The sequence below is a fragment of the Chelonia mydas genome, chromosome 1 (genome assembly GCF_015237465.2).
Source record: "Chelonia mydas isolate rCheMyd1 chromosome 1, rCheMyd1.pri.v2, whole genome shotgun sequence".
NCBI classification, from domain to species: domain Eukaryota; kingdom Metazoa; phylum Chordata; order Testudines; family Cheloniidae; genus Chelonia; species Chelonia mydas.
In genome coordinates this window covers 133,604,250-133,622,008 of record NC_057849.1, presented here as the reverse complement: position 1 = coordinate 133,622,008, position 17,759 = coordinate 133,604,250, and the positions used below count along the sequence as shown (strand labels likewise).

Here is a 17,759-nt window from a genome sequence, read left to right as displayed (position 1 = left end):
TACACTCATTATACTAGGAGCAGCTTGCAGAAAATAAATACCCTAATATCCCATGAGTGATGTACCACAGTATTTGAATACTGATATTTAAATTATACTGTTAATCTGCAATATCCCAAATACATACATTTATCAACTATATGCATGTTATGACTTAAACCAAATTTGCTACTTTGGGATAATATAAGCATTATGCCTGGATGAATAGAAACTTTTTTATTAACCTGTGTTTTAGATCATTCTAACATAAGCTTTAATAAAACTGACTTGCAATATAGTTGCAAGACTGACAACATGTATATATTGGGAACAATATGAACTGGGTTGTGTTCTATTTGGTATACATGTAGCTAAGTACAGGGCACTATCTCCATTAGTTATTTACATTTATTTGACTAAGTAGGATGGATGTCTGTTGGAACTATGATCCCTATTCATTTTACTGTATCACTGACTAGCCTATTTTGATTCAGTGTGGCCAAACACTACATTTGCAACCACATGTGAATGCTGATTCAGAATGGACAGGCCTGCCTGGATACAGCAGACCCCATGTGCAGCACTGTTAGACATGGTGCATTGAAGCAGCACTCACCTCTGAGCCAACTGCCAATATCTTAAACCACAGGCCTGTTTAACCTGGCTTGCTTGGTTTATCATTTTGCCTGGAACTGTGGACTTATTCCCATTACTCAATCATTTTCAACCATTTTACAGTCTGTCCACCTGCTTCTGCTGGGAGAGCATCTTTTTCTGAGCCGGTACTTTGCATTGGTGCTTTGAATTGTTCATTATTACAGAGGCATGAAAAAAGTTATAATTTCTTCTAAATTACGTTCTAAGTTCAAGAATTTTTACGTCAGTGGAGCAATGCACATTTTCATCGGCTGAGGATTTGGTTTCTGATTTCTAAACCTCCTCATGCACTCATCCTCTTCATCTCATTTGACTCTCTGCCCCTCCCACAATACCCTCCTACGTATTGTCCCTTAGTATCTCCACTGTTGATGTAAGAGCCTTTCCTCTCTGGCTCCTGCTGTCTAGAAGAGTAAGAGCCTCTGTCTCTGACTGATTTAGGGCTTGATCCTGTAAGGTACTGAGCACTGTGGCTTTGATCCAGCAGAGCCCTTAGGCACATTTAATATTAAGCTACATTTTAGCACACGTTTCCTGTGTTCACCATTCAGCTGGTGCAGAATGTGGCTGCCCACTTTCTCCATGGTTTAAGCTGCTAGGAGGACATGAGTCCTGTGATCAAGTCCCTCCATTGGTTTCTAGTCAGCTTCCGATGCTTTGATCCTAATCTTCAAAGCAATTAATGGCTCGAGCCTCAGCTACGCTAAAGGCCAAATTTCAATCTGTGCTGCTCAGGGACAATGAGATCTCAAAGCCCAGGTTGAAGCATGTCAGAGCTGGGGACAAAGTATTCTTTGAGGTGATCCACCTAGGGAACAAAATTTCCAGAGGAGATCAGGAAAATCCCAACTCTGACCATTTTTAGGAAATACTGTAAAACATTCTTTTCAAAAACGCCTTTTTACCCAAAGAATGAAATGCACAACACTGACATTCCCTTCAACTCTATAAACCTCAACAACCCCCACCTCCCAAAAAACCAAACAAACACAGAAAACAGCGTTTACCCCCAAAAGGGAGACGTGCCAGAGATTTCATGAAAGTGAACACCAAGGGGCTACAAAATGAAAAATGTATTGTTCTCCCCGTCCTGGGAAATCTGCCAACCGAGGTTGCCCTTCCTAGATGCTGGGGGTTCTTTTTTTCCATTATGAAGTTAGATGCTAAATCTGATTTCCATTTTCAAAATCTGTGTCATTTGGAGAACCCTCTGGTAACCTCATCTCAGAAGCCACATTACCCCTCTGTTAAACTCTGCCTCCACAGCCTTGGTGAGAATGGTCCCATCCCATCATTGCGAATGCATCTGTATCGTTCTTACCCTGTACAAGAGTGGTACTAAGACACTGAATTTGGATTGTATTAGGGAATTATTGATACAGAATTCAGGTGTAAAAATCCCTGCTTGAAACTGAAAAAAAAAATGTAATCAATATTCTGGTCCACAAGTATCTGCATTTTGAAAGGAGTTTCAGATCAGAGAGAGTAGTATCATGCTGTATTAAATTATTGATATAAAATGTGTTTAATTTATATTTATTGGCTTGCTTTTATATAATTTCTTGGTTGCAATATATGCTTTCTATCTGCAGGCTGAGGAGCTGTTTGCAGGAAGCTTACCCTAAACAGAAAAGAATTGTTTTAGAGATTGTTTTAGCAGATCAGATTTTGTTGACCTGATTCTCTTGCCTCATCCTAGCATCCTCTTTTCCATTGATTGACTCTAATTAACATGCATGTGCTCAGACTCTATAAACCAGCACTGTCAATGTCATTCTTGTCAGTTTGGATCATGACCTCTCCTGGCTGTGCGTGGCTCCTGAAAGAGGATTTGTGGCTTAGATTGCAATTCAGGGTATTTATCCCCACAGCTTGACTCTACAGTATTGTCATTTCTCAGGAATCACAACCCTCATTTTCTTCTCACCATCTCTATAAGTTTGAAATGTAGCTGAGGACTTACAGGCTACCAAACAAATTTAAATTTAATTGTTTCAAGAAATAGAGATGCTCTCTTGCAAAAGACCTGTCAGAAACACTGTGTGACATTAAGCAGGGATTCAGATGGGAGATTCTGGAACAGTACTGCAATATGATTTCAGCATTAATACAAATAATTGTTAATCAATGGAGCAATGTTTGTACTAACTTTAAAGATTGCTTATGTTTTCCATGTGAGGAGATGCAAAAAAAGTGACTAGTGACTTCATTTCCTTGTGGAATGTTCCATTCCTTATTTGATATCTTTGCAGAAATTCATTAAAAGTCTTTATTTCATTCTGCTGTGTGAAATGTTCACATTGACAAAGCATCTCTCAAGCCCACTACAGATAAAACATAGTGCTATTTAAAGATAGGTATACAATATCTTTCCGTAACCTTCAGCCTTCCTTTCCTACTGGGATACCCCCACTTGTGTCGTGTCGAATATTAAAGTTAGGGGTTCTTTCGAGTGGGGAATGTGCCTTTGTCTTCTGAGAATCACCTACATCATCTTTTGGGTCCACGAAATTATCAAACTACTGCACGAAAGTAACTTTTTTTCAAGAATACCATCTCATTAACTATTTGTTTATATTTTCAGAATTTCCCAGAATAACATTTGGAGGAGCCACCACTATGAAGATCCACTGAATTCCATGCCCCGATATGAACCTATTCCATCTTGATGTGAAAGGAAAAAAATGTCTGGAGGCCAAATTGTGCCTCAGTGCTCTAATAGCTGAGAAAGGGGCAGGAAGACACCAGAAAGTTCCCCTTTGCACCATTTTCTCCTCTGCTTCCATTGCAGGGATGGGAGAAGGAGGGGTTCCCACCTTCTAGAAGATAGTGATAATTTGGCCAACAGGGCAATGCACAAGGAGGTCCTGTGTCTCCACATGAGCCCTAACCCAGCTCTCTGACAGTGCGGGTTAAGAAGAGCCATCCTGCCAGAGTGCTCCCCTAGCCATGGCTGCTGCTGGGATTCCCCTTAAAACACGGGTTCCCATTGCAGAGGAGGCAGCACTGGAAGTGTAATACAGTCTGTGGTTGTATTAGGTTTTCACAGTAGTCAGGGAGAGGAGAAGAGTGGAAAGGCATGAATTCCCTCCCCTCATGGCTTGCCCACTCCTCCCTCAATCCAACTACTTCCTGCTCCTAGCACAGGTCCCTAGACTTGTGGAGAGACACATAGGATGTCCACTGCCACACAGACTAATAGCCCTCACCTTTACTGCTAGTGTGAGAGTTGTGGGTGCATGGGAAGCTGCACACAGAATCAACCATCAGGGCATAGATCAGAAGAGTATGATCAGGCCCTTAATATTAGTTATTTCTTGGAAATGGAAAAGTGACAGTTTCTCCTGACTAGCAAAAGTTTTCATCATGGAGCCAACATTGGTTTAATACTATCTGTAGAGAAGGGCTGGAAAATATTTCCCTATCTCATGCGAATGAGAGATTTTTTTGAAAATTTTCCCTCCCAAATTGGGACAAAGGTCAAAGTCTCAAATTTTTGTGAACTGAAAACATTCTGCTCAGCTCAGTCAAAATGAAACATTTTGATCTTTTAAATTGCTTTTACATTTTTAGAGTAGAAATTAACTTAAATCTCAACATTGTTTTGAACTGAAAAATGGAATTGTTAATTTTGAAGGCGACAAATGGGACCTTTGACAGTTTCAAAACGTTTCTTCAGAATTTTTTTATCAAAACAGGAAATTCTTCTAAACTGACCAATTCTGGCAAAAAAGTTTCAGTTTCTATGAATTGGTATTTTCTGATTAAATTTATTTTGTTGAAAAATTCCCAACCAGCTTAATTTTTCTGTCATCATTGACTTCATTGTTTTAATGTTTAGTGTGTTTGTTTAGACTGGAAATCCTGGCACAGTCAAGGAATTATGATGTAATTGGAATAACAGAGACTTGGTGAGATAACTCACATGACTGGAGTACTGTCATGGATGGATATAAACTGTTCAGGAAGGACAGGCAGGGCAGAAAAGGTGGGGGAGTTGCACTGTATGTAAGGGAGCAGTATGACTGCTCAGAGCTCAAGTATGAAACTGCAGAAAAACCTGAGCGTCTCTGGATTAAGTTTAGAAGTGTGAGCAACAAGGGTGATGTCGTGGTGTGAGTCTGCTATAGACCACCGGACCAGAGGGATGAGGTGGACGAGGCTTTCTTCCGGCAACTCACGGAAGTTACTAGATCGCAGGCCCTGGTTCTCACGGGAGACTTCAATCACGCTGATATCTGCTGGGAGAGCACTACAGCGGTGCACAGACAATCCAGGAAGTTTTTGGAAAGGGTAGGGGACAATTTCCTGGTGCAAGTGCTGGAGGAACCAACTAGGGGCAGAGCTCTTCTTGACCTGCTGCTCACAAACCGGGAAGAATTAGTAGGGAAAGCTAAAGTGGATGGGAACCTGGGAGGCAGTGACCATGAGATGGTCAAGTTCAGGATCCTGACACAGGGAAGAAAGGAGAGCAGCAGAAAACGGACCCTGGACTTCAGAAAAGCAGACTTTGACTCCCTCAGGGAACTGATGGGCAGGATCCCCTGGGAGATCTTACCACTCTCCACCTCGATGTATATGTTGTCTTATTGCCAGCAGTCACATGATAACACATCTCATGTAGATTGCACTAAATGAAAGGTGTCGTTAATTTTTTAACATAGCAAGAGCTGAGGTATCCTGCAGTAAATAATTAATGGAGCCAATAGTGGATGCCAGGAGCAGGTAATGCAAATCTTTAGTTTCATATACAAAAAAATCATTCTAGTGCAGGTTGCTGGAATAAGCTCTGAAAGAGACCCTGCATGCTGCCCAAGAGTAGTGTTCTATTACCACATAATTGGACTAAGTTCTGATAGGATGTGAACTGGTAGCCAACCATATCTATACTGCAAAACAAATGTTAATGTGTGCCCATATGCTGGCCTGCACACACAGGTCCCTCCCACAGTTTACCATGCTTCAAGCACAAATTATCAGCATGGGGGGGTTGTTTGTAGGGACGCTTATAGATGAGGGGGAGGATATGCCTACCCATGTAGGCCATACTCCTGACTCTTAGACTTTGTCCCAGAATGCCTCTCTCTGATCCCTGTCACAAAAGCCTCTCAAGACTGGAGAAGAGAGTAAATATTTGAGCTGGCCGATTTAGCCCCACACGCCCCCTCCTGAGCAATGCTTTCCAGGTGTGCACCTATGTGCATCAGCATTCCAAAAACAGCCTGATGCTTTATTTCTTCCTACACTCAGATGCATCCCCTGAAGCCCTGAATGACTTCTTCACTAGTTGTGGACTTTAATAAAATGACACACATTGGGAGAAAAGCCCAGTTGATGCCTATCAATGCACCCAGGACATGTGCCAACTCCACTATGATCTGGCCCGTTTGCCAAAGGGCAAACAAGTTCAAATGAAAATCCCTGCATAGGACAGAAAGATCAGGAAAATGCTCTACTATAGTTCTATTTGGAAAACTGCTTGGCAGCTCTGGGAAGTGGAGTGGAGACTCATTATCCTCAAAATTGAATTCACATACTATCTTCTGCTCTCTCATATTATGCTCAAGAAAATTCCCTGGTTATGACAAAGGATTTATTCATCCAACCCAAGAAAGCTCCATACAGAAGAGGAAAAACAAAGGTGACCCTGAACATTATTATTTGTAAATAAGCATGGCTATTTAGCATGTTAAATAGGCCATTGCTCATAAGCTACAGTTTAACCCACATCTGGCAAGATAAATCATACAACCCAATTTATCCACAACATGTTGCACAGCTGATGTTTTTCTATGATGTGATCCATTGGAAATACTCATTAAACGCAGGAGTGATCATTTTATATATACTATGCTCTGATTTATTTGCAGAGAAATTATATCCCACTGTAACTGTGTGATAGTGGTAACCATAATGAGAATTGTTTCGTTAGGAAGAGGCTTTTAAATTCACATTAAACTTCTTTTACAGGTCTTCATGCCCTTCAGTATTTCACCTCATATCATTCAGGATTGTAAATCTATATAAAAGGTGACCTGCAAAGGTCAAATACAAAATTGCATTTGTGCCCTTGTTTTCCTACTTAATTTTGCATAAAGATGACCAGAATGTGTGGGGAGATTTGTTTTTGTTTGGTTGGGTTTTTTGTTTTTTTTTTTGTCGTCTTGTTTCTTACCTTGGAAATACCAAGTACCTATTTTTCCTGGATATTCCCTTGGGGAAAAAAAAGAGAGTGGAGTGTGAGCTTTCCCAGGCCTTCATTGTTTGTCACGGGTTTAAGTTAGTAAGAGGTTAACAAAACACAAAAAGCAAAGAGTTTTAAGCAATCTCACTAAAAATCCCTCGTCTCTCAATTTCTCAGGTTTCACTTCCTTTCTACATGTAATGTTATAATTCTGCTCATTCTTCAGTCATCCATAGTCTTCAGGGAAAAATAGGGTAGACAAGACCTGAATTTCTAATGGTAAAAAAAGACAAATCAGGAATAACAAGAAAATTAAATAAATCTTTCATACCTACTTTAAACAATGTAAAGAAGAAGAAAAAAAACACCACACACATACACATACACAGAGCATGGCTACAGTCAAGCCCTTCAAAAAAAAAAAAAGAGAGGAATAAAATACATTGAAACATTTTGCAAGTGAAATTTCTCCTAGTAGTTTATTTCCATGGTAGCCTTTTCGGACTAAGCTGCAAACAGGGGTGCTGGAACAATTTTATAGTGGGGTGCTGAGAACCATTGAACCAAGCTATAAACCCTGTATATAATGGAAACCACTTCAAGCTAGGGAGTATGGCAACACCCCCAGCACCCGTTGTTTCAGCACGTCTGGTTGCAAAGGTTCATGCTTAAAGCAAGGCTATCAGCAAGGGCAGTGCTAAGTAACTAGACACTAAGGGCCAGACAGAGCCATCCCTTGGGTATGGCGAATCAGGGCGACTGCTCCAGGCCTCATGCTTTGAGGGGCCCCACCCTTCAGTGTGTGTGTGTTGTGCGGGGGGCGCTAGGCCGGCCCAGATGGAGTGGGGTTAGGGGTGCCTGGGGAGCCAGGATGGCTCAGGGGGTGAGGTTAGAGGTTTGGGAGGCAGGCCGGCCTGGGGAGTTAGCGGGGAGCCTGGCACTGACAGGAGGGGTTGGGCCCGCACTCAACGGCGGGAAGCGCGTGTTGTATTTATTGTTCTTGATCACCCACCACCGCACCAGCTGCCAGCATCCTAGCACCACCAGAACATGCCAGCACCAGGCTGACCCCATCCATTGCCCTTCTGCCCCGGATTCCTCCCTTTTCCATGACCCCCACCCAGCACAGGGGGCCCCTTTGCCCCAGCACAAGGTGCCAGCCTGTGACTGTCCATTGTCCCTCACCCTGCAGCACTGATGTCACCTCCCCACCCCAGATTTCACCTGTACAAAAAATGTTAAGGCGGGCCCATACAGGCTGATTTGTCCCAGGCCCCGCACCCCACTAGGGACAGCCCTGAGGCCAGATTCTCCCGTTCATCCAAAGCTGGGCACTTAATTATTTTTAAGCTACCTTTGAACTTCCTCTACTCTCAGCCCACGCCAAAGAAATCTTCACCTGTGGAGATCTAGTTTCTTTCTGCCACCTTTGTGCAACCAGTGTGCCCCGAAGAAGCCAAAATGACAGTAGAGAATCTGGCCCACAGTGTTCTTTGCTCATTTACTTGTCTAGGCTCACTTTCACTACAAATGGTAGCCATTAGGCCAAACTTTATTTGGGCAAACAGTTTCCTCCAAGTCTGTGTCCCCAGAACCTCTGCATTGGCTGAAATTTAAAGTCAGTCTAAATCTACCACAAACTGAGCCACAAGGGAAAGGGATATGCCTTGATCATCTCCATTCTGATATCATTTCTCTCTTATTGCTGTGATACATATGCCTGTTACAATCATACCAGTGAAGGTTCTAAAAGGCAGGCGGCCAGCTGGTATAGTGCTTGTTATTGTTACCTGTTTACAACCAGCATTTTCAACAAAGTTTTTTAAAAAAAGTTAAAAGTAGAAAACTATGATCATAATACTTGGAAATGTTTTCTCTTTTACTGGCAGGAGCGCTATATCTAGTCCTGCAGTATCACGCTATCTTATCTTATAGATGAGGCACTTGGAAGGTATGTAGCAGATAATGGTAGCAGCGGTAATAGAAAATGGAGTCAAACGACAGCTGGACACAGTGCATGTACTTGCCCCTACTTATCTCTAACTATTAGAAAGGCCCATGTGAAGAGCTGCCCAGCTGTCTGATTACTGTGTGTCTGGAGATATCGATGGCTGGAATATCACAGTGCTGTTTGACACAGGATCTGAAATAAGTCTGATCTATGGAGAACACCCAGTACTGAAGGGGAAGAAGATTTGTACTGCAGGATTTAAATTGATGACTATTAACCCTCAGCCAGACAACAGGAGAAATTCAACTCTCTATTTAGAGTCTTTCCATACTAAACGGACTTTTACTGTGGTGACCAATATTTTCACTTCTGTTGTCCTAGGAGTGGATTTCATCCAAGGGAATCACAAAAACTTCTGGGATGTTAATAGAACTCACTTGTCCCTGGAGAATATTCAGCTGCTCCTGCTGGATGTGAGTAGGAGGAAGTGTGGACACTGGGGGGGGGGGGGGGGGGCAACTCTTGTGGCCTTAGGGGTGCCTCTACCACTTCAGCTGCTCCTTGTGGTGGCTCAGAATAAAGTTGTGGTAAAGCAATAATACCCCTAAGGATAAAGGGCTGCTGCAGTGAGCCTTTAGAAGTGTTTGGAGCTACCAATATCCAGCCAGGATTGCTGTTTAGCAGAACCCTGTTTCAAATTGGATGAAAAAATACAACTCTGTGAAAAATCAGACTATGGGAACAGTGTTCAACATAGCTGGTGTCTCAAAGCTTCTCAAAGGGTCAGAGATCAAGAGCCGTGAAACAGCCCAGTCAGTAAAAGAGATAGGGGTTGACTTGACAGAAGCAGCCGCATTAGGCAATTAAAGGAAGCAATTAGAACAGATGCTCTTGCGACATGCTAATATGTTCTCCAGGAATAATTAAGAAGTTGGAAGACATGATCAGGTGCAACACTGGATTGTGCTTAAGCAAGGGAGTGGTCCCGTGAGGCAGCCCCCACGGTGCATTCCCCTGGCTTATTGAGTCACAGTCAAAGAAGCTAAATCACATGCTGGAGGATAGCCTGACTGATCAATCTACATCACCTTCTGTAATTGTGAAAAGCCCACTGAAGACTTGAGGCTATACTTTGACTACAGGAGACTTAACTCACAGACAGGGTGTCTGCTGTGTGGGAAAGTGGGCAGCTATCTTGAATTATGCATTTTCCCACATAGTATATACCCTGGATAAAATGTCAGGAGCAAAGTATTTTAGTAATTTTCAATTTGGTATTTAGATACCATCAGATTAAAGTGAAACCTGAGGATTGAGATAAAACTGCCTTTGTGACACCTTCTGGACTGTTTCAATTCTACAGAATGATTTCTGGGCTCATGAATGCACCAGCGACATTTCAGAGGGCATTAAGTGACCTAATATGGATTCATGGGAATTATTGTTTACATTAACAACAAGGAGTCCGGAGGCACCTTAATTCTGAAGAAGTGGGGTTTTTACCCATGAAAGCTTATGCTCAAATAAATCTGTTTGTCTTTAAAGTGCTACCGGACTCCTTGTTGTTATTGTTTACATTCATATTCAACTGGGTGTGTGGGTAGGGGGACAAGTTATAATGATCAATGGAAACAACACCTCCACCAAATAGATGGTGTTGTATATTTATCTTAGTGTTAAACTGTTGTCTTGTATGTTGTTGTGTCTGATACGGGGAGAGGGGCAGGACTAACAGTCCTGCCTGGGTGTGCTCGAGTTAGTATTTGCAGAGTTGCAATAAATCCCTGTGATTCTATAAGCAAGTATTACAATACCTATTCAGTGGTCTGTAACTATTTCTATTATAAACCTTGGTAAGCAGGGATTTATACCTCCATTGTGCAGCTTCAGATGGAAACTTGATATATGTGGGGTCTGATTCTCCATTGCCAACATACCTGATGCAGCCATTTACACCTATATGTAGTGGATGTGAAATGCTACCACAAGGCCAGCATTTTCACACCCACTTTTCACAAGTTAACTATCTATCCAAGAGTGCAAGACAGTGAAGAACCACAAGGTTTTTAATGGAACAACAGCACAGAGATTAGCCAGCACAATTGGGGGAGATGTGGTTTAGCCACCAACACGAGATCTTTGAGTAGTAAGAGTGTCCTAGCTCTATAATAATTCTTAATTGTAAATGCAAAAAGATTTTACTGTTGAGAACAGCCTGGCACTGCCTGGTGAATGGGCTAGAAAGTGACCTACTAGGCCTTTTCCTTCTCTAATGTTTGATTCTCCGCTGGAGTTCAAACTTAAAGTAATAGGAAATGGACTCTCTTCAGGTATAATATCAGGAATGCTTCAGCCAGTCTCTCTCCTGAGTACCCTCCCAAAGGAGAAGCTATTAGCATTCCCCCATAGAGATCCTGCTGAGCCACTGACCCTCATTAACTGCTTTGCAAGGCAGAACCTATGAATCTATTCCACTGTCATCCTGACAGATTTTTCTCTGCTCTCTGGTTACTCTGTCATTATCTCACTGTATCATGTACTACTTCAGTACCGGGAGTTTAATCTGAACTGTAAATGTCAATGCAATTTTGGGTGTTTGTTTTATCCCCTAAAATTATTTTTGGATGGCGTTTGTTATATGAATAGTTTCCTCTTTTCCAAATAAAAGTCTTGAATCAATAGAGAATGGGACAAAGCAATCGCAACAGGCAAACCTAAGATTTGGAAATGAGTTTCAGTTTCAATAACCGTTTGGAGGCTGGGATTCTACAGTACAGGGGCATTCAGAATGGTGGAAATCCCAGGTCATCAGAAACAAACAATAATCCAAAATGGTGAAACATGCACCAAATGGTAGTGTTTATTTTCGCCAAAATATGATAAATGGTATAACATACAAAAAAGAGTAGAGAAGATGACGCCCTTCATCTTCTTCCTTCTTTCTCCTGAAACAAACATGCACCAAGACACCTGTAGAGATTTTTGGGCAACACAAAATGGGCTATTTTAATTTAAAAGAGTGCTTAATTTTCCACCATTTCCCAGCTGCTCGCTTCCCTCTCCCTCCTTGACTTACAAGCTTACCTTTGTAATTCAAGACCCCTTTCAAAATTATTACTACCAAGTAGGCCCAGTCTCAGTCAGCATCACCTTCACCACACATAAGCACTTCCCCTAAGTAGCTTAGCACATTCCCTTCCTTCCTGGACACTGCAAGTTTTGAACAGCAGAGCTAAAACCTCACCTATATGTAATTAAAGGGTAAGGCTTTCCACATTACCTGCAACTAGGCAGGTTGATTAGCAGGGATGGGGGAGAGAAACTATTGTGTTTTGTAGCTGTGTTCTGCCACTGATTGACCACATAACACTGAGCAAGTCAGTTAACTGCTCTCGCCCACAGCTTTCTCATCTGTAAAATGGACATCTCTAAATCTTGTGAGATTTACACAGTGTTTGTAAAAGGTTCCCCTGAGGGGAACTGCGAGGTTCTTTCTATAAGTTGTGTGCCCTGTCAGTGGAGGGGCTGGAAAACACTAGAATTTTTTTTTTTAACTTCAACAATGGTTATGTACCAAACTGATTTGTGTTTATGATGAATGCTTAAGTGAGTTCTTACTTTATCTGAAATGATTGCCAGTTCCTAGTGATGACTAAACATAAGCTTCATTTCTCTAGTTTTTTTTTTGTTTGGGGAAATAGTCTGTTTGAGAAAAGTTCTTTATGTGGTAACTGAAAATGGAAATAAATTACTTAAATGCTGGTGGTTCTGTGACATTTTGTTCGAAAAACTGTCAAAGCACAATCTACTTCTTTCCAACTGTATGCTTCACTGCTGCAATTACTCATTCAGCATATCTTGGCACAGTTGTACAAAACAAAAGACAGAGTAAAAAATAAACCTTAAAAGAATGTTAAGTTATGAATTATGGAGATCCATATTTGCATTTGAGAATAACTGAAGTGGCATGAGTATGAGAAAACCTGTCTTCCATCATCTTTGTGAAGAAACCTGAGTGCATATGACTGCATCCCTGCTGTGTAGGTGCAATAGTTATATGGGAGGATTGCTGTGTTTTTACTTCAGTCTGAAGTTTCTGGCCCCACAGTGAGTTACTAAACCTTTACAATTATCACAGCATGCAACAGCACAGGTCTGTTGCTCTCTGTCTAACAACAACTGGGGGGGTCGGGGGGCACAGAAAATGTTTAACTAGCTTTGGGACTGCACAAAGCTCTGAGCACCCTCAATTCACACCGGGTTTGTATCTTCCTTAAAGGGGCCTAAAAGTGAATGTACAAGTAATTTATACCCACCTTAAAGCCTATTTTACATTGCCAGGGCAGTACAAAGAAGTGACGCTAGTTAATGGCAATCAGGTTCAGAATCTCACAGGAGGCTGTCAGCCCCTTGTAGCATCAGTCCCTGGGTGACCCACTCATTCACCCTTAAGTAACAGGTCATTTTCTTTCACCATTCAGGTCATTGTGTTCTCTATGCTCTTACTTAGTGTGATGTGGTAGTCTGCCCCCTTAAAAGTAGTGGTGCCTAGTAAGCAGCGCACCCTCCTTCTCCAGTCATGTGGCATGGCACTTTAAGATTTTGAAAGGTCCAATCTATAAGCATAAGAACCTAGGAGATATTGATAGAGAGGAAGCAGTTCTGGGAATAAGTGGTGCTTGGAAGGAAATCCCATCACTGTCTCTTTCAAGGCCTGTGGCCAGGAACTTTGCAGACAGGGTGGGGCAACCAACTGGGGATAAGCAGGGAGAAGGGAACCAGCATAAATGCTGCCTTCTCTCTCATAATAAGGCGGACCTCAGCCGGAAAAGGCTGTCCTGCTGAACCATTTTGGGGGAAAGGAGCCAACTGAGGGTGAAGCTAGCTAAGGCCTTACAGGTTGCTAACTTACAACCCAGCTCAGACGGAGAAAGTGAAAAGTAACCCAGAAGAGACTGGGAGCAGAGCCCAGAGGGTGGGCTTCAGGGAAGCCCCAAAGGCCAGAAGAACCTTTTGTTTAGACCTTTTAACCTAAGAAAGGGGATTGAACTAAGGGATCCAGCTGGAGGGCTGAGCCACATGAACCCCATGAGACAGAAAACCTTAGGGAGGAAACTGAGGCAGGAAGTGCCTGCAGTGCTACAGTCAGCCAGCAGGGGGAACTACAGCAAAGTCACACCCACTGACACTTAGCAACATTCGGTTCTGGGGGATTAAGGCTAGTGGCTTTGCAACCTTGTGTTAGAATGGCCTTTCACTTTCAGGACTATTGGAAGTATCAAAAGCCAGAGGATAATTTAAATCTGTTAAAGATCTACTTATTCAAGTTAGATTAATTTTAAATGTGTGTTTTCAAGTGATGCTGACTGACTATTCATGGCTTGTGGCAGATGACTTAAGTAACAGTGTTGTTTCTGTTCCTTGATTTTAAGGAATAGAATGATGAACAAGAAATTACTAAATTTTTGCTCATGAAAATATACACTTGTTCACATATACAGTTTTCTGAACAGCAGCCATTCCCCAAATGTTTGTGCAAAGAAAACCATGTTCACGTGAAGTTTCCACAAAGAGAAAGTGGCATAACATGGTCAAACCTAGAAGTTGTCTGGTCATAAACACTGTTCTGCAGTAGTCAGAAGTTCTAGAATTCAGTTAAAGTGACAAATATGAAATCAAACTTTGGCCTGTGATCATATTTATACCCCAATCCTGCAAAAACATATTCAAATGCTCCACTTTACATGTGTGAGTAGTCAATGGGACCACTCCTGGGCGTAAAGTTAACTATGAGTATGGTAAGGCCTGATTCTCTTCACTTTCACCAGGACTAACGCCACTAAAGTTACAGTGTACACTAATGTAAGGGAGAGGAGAATCAGACCCAGAATCCAACAGCTTTCCAAAAAGGTTTTCTTCTACACAAGGTTTCAGAATATCCTTTGAGATGGAATTTTGTGGTTTTTGTCTGATCCTGGCTCCTTGCAGGAATTGTACCATAGGCAATAAAACAGTAACAGAAAATTTACTTGGTTTTGCTATTTTCTTAAAAAAATACTTGTTAAATGTCATTGAGATGCACAATATTGTCCTTTATTGTGCTATCTTTCTGCCTTGTTAACAGGCTTTAGATTTTGTTCTGCAGAACCATTGCTGTTGTTCCACACACTGTGACAACTTGTCATCTCTGGTACAAGCAAAGTAACATTCATTTCTTGGTCTTCCAAGCGAAACGTTAAATCATCAATGCACTCACTAAAGAATGAAGTAAGCAACTTTCTCCTCTTTATGCCAATTCACAGCATCCATATAAATGCACTGGAACAAAAACAGATCTGGGGATGATTATCACATTTAAATATGGGGAAAACAGGTAATATAAAGGGCAAATTATCCAGTAAATCATTGATTCATTAATGTCAGACACATTAATGTCAGAAGGAGCCACCTGCATAAAACAGGCCATAGTAACCCCTACATCAAGTCTGTAACTAAAATCATTTAGGACTTTATTCTCCTCTGTGCGGGAATAGCCAGGTAGGAAAGTGAAAACCCTGAGTGTCAACTTGCAGTTTCCTTTGAATTCTCAGAAGAAACCAAGGTTCAATCCAACCTACTCCTCCCAGACCCAGGTGCTGGGGTATCCTTTACTGCTGCTCAGCCCATGAGCATGGGACTTAAAGGTAACTTTCCACCACCTTATACATCTTTAAAGCTGGGCTGTTCAAAACACTGATGGAGCCCTGACATAAATTAGAATCATTCAAGGGGCTACTCTGACATACAGCAGCCTACAGGCTGCTTCAGAACTCAGAGCAGCCCGTGCATTCTACCCTCCAGCTACATCCCTCAGGGGAGTGGCTTGGGCTTTCTACCCTGGGACTTGGGGTGAGCCCATTGTCTCTTTTGGGGCTGATGTTTGTGGGGCTGTATAAATTCTGTATAAATCCTCAGTGCCACCCTTCTGTCAAGTGTTGGTGGGAGCAACAAGGGCCAAGTTCAATATCTAGGAGTTCCTCTTGAATTTACAAAACAAAATCAGCTCGAGTCCACACCCAAAAACTTGCAAACACTAAATTCTTCCCCTTGGCACCTTTATTAGGCAATACTTCCCCACTGGCAAGCACTGAGTAGTATGAAACCAAGATAACATTGTATTAAAGGGGAAGAAAACAGTATTAGTTTGAAGCAGCGGTTCTTGTGGGCCACATGTGGCCAGTTAGCACACACTTCTCGGCCCAGCTCAGATGTGTGCTAAAGGCCCTGGGCTCTGGGCTCCCAGGCACCCTGCATGGCAGGGTCTCGGATCGGAGTCCTGGCTGCCCCCTACCCCACAGCCAGTTCTCTGCTCCTGACCCCACTCTGTGGAGAGGTCTCTGGGCAGAGGCTGCTGACCATAGGGATTTGTGGGGGCTGGGGGGAGGGGTAAGTGGGAGAGGGGTTCAGAGTTCAGGGGTGTATTCAGGTGGGGGAGGGGTCACCACCAGCCCCTGAAGGGGTAGGATGAATGTTGCCTTGTGGCCCTTCTTGTCTTGCTGCTACCACTCCCAACATCTTGCCATCTCATGCTGCTACTGAAACAGATGCTGCCAATGCCTCGCCACCTCTTGCTGCACTGCCACCTTGATGCCATTCCACTAGTTCAGTCCCACCGTGCCACGGCCACCAAGGCCAGCTATTAGTAACCACAGCTCTAGAACTGCTAAGGTGGGGGTTCCTTGCAGCTGCTGCGCCTCTTACCACCTCGCTGCCTTCAGCCATGATGAGGTGTTCTGTAATTCCGCCACCTCGCCCAGTTCCGCATGATTGCAGCGGTCAGTGATTTCACTGTGTAGTGGGGAACCTCACTGGGGTTGTTTCCTCTGTGTTGTCCCTCATCACAACACAGTTTCCATACCAGATCTAAGGCTTAGCCTCCCCCCCCCCCCCGATAGACACGCCAGCTATCAGTGATTTCAACTCTAGTGGTCACTGAGAAGACAGGGAGACGCTCAACTGAGTATTCAGCTCTCTCTTTAGATTCTCAGGGGGAGGGTTCAAATGGCATTTAGGACCTTTAAACAGATAGCACCTATCCCCAACCCCGCTTTCACTTTGATTTTGACTCACTACCCCATGCTTCAACAGTGTAGTACAGGTGATGGGGATCCTTCAATCAGGCATATTAAATACAGTTCTGCTGTCCTTTAGTCAAGCCATAAGAGTAACATTTCATTACCCCTACATCCAAGTTGTAAGTGAATTTTAACTCTGAACAGCCCAAATTGATCACCCTAGCAAACTAGGTGTCACCTATGGAAGTAATGTCTCCTCATGAGGTCTTTTCCTCCAGTTCAATAGATGGCAGCCGAGAGTTCATTCACAACTCTGGGTTAACGTTGGTGATCTCTGCCATGAGACATAATGGTTGGTACAAAGCACCTGACCCACTTTCTGGCGAGGGGAAGGTGAGTCCGTGAATTTTTAGTTATTTGTTTTTTTATGTTTATGGAACATCCTTTGATTGGGAGTGTGAAGCTGGTTGAAAGCAGGGAAAAAAAACTCAACACACCGCAGTTTAAGGTCTCTGAAGATAGTAGCAGATTGGACACTTGTCAGGTTCTAGCTCACTACCATGAGCTGTGGGAGAGTTATGGCCATTCCGCCCTTTATGCCCTCAGATGACAGCACAGGAAGGCATAAGATGCAGGTGTGCTGTGGTAGGGCGGTGCCCCACCCCCAGGCTAGATTGGGCTATAGCAGGCCAGAGCAGCTGCACAGACAGGCAGCCAATCAGAGAGGGCTTGCAGGGAGCCAATCAGGGCTGAGCAAGAGGCAGCCAATCAGGGCCGGGCTCAGCCCTATATAAAGGCTGCCCAGGCAAGAGGCAGAGAGTCTCTCCCAGACTTTCAAGGGAGAAGGTTAGTCTCCTGAGCAAAGGAGGGCGTGGCGTGGCGTGGCGTGGCGTGGCGTGGCGTGGCGTGGCGTGGCGTGGCGTGGCGTGGCGTG

The 17,759-nt window shown here is 43.1% G+C and overlaps 1 long non-coding RNA gene across 1 annotated transcript in view; it reads right to left on the bottom strand.

The window, feature by feature from the left end:
• The window catches only part of LOC122464018, a 37,633-nt gene extending 25,538 nt beyond the window's left edge, over nt 1-12,095 (bottom strand). The window contains exon 1 of the long non-coding RNA XR_006287849.1: nt 11,856-12,095. This is a non-coding gene — a long non-coding RNA (uncharacterized LOC122464018). The remainder of the gene's footprint in view (nt 1-11,855) is intronic.
• Nucleotides 12,096-17,759: the final 5,664 nt, after the last annotated feature.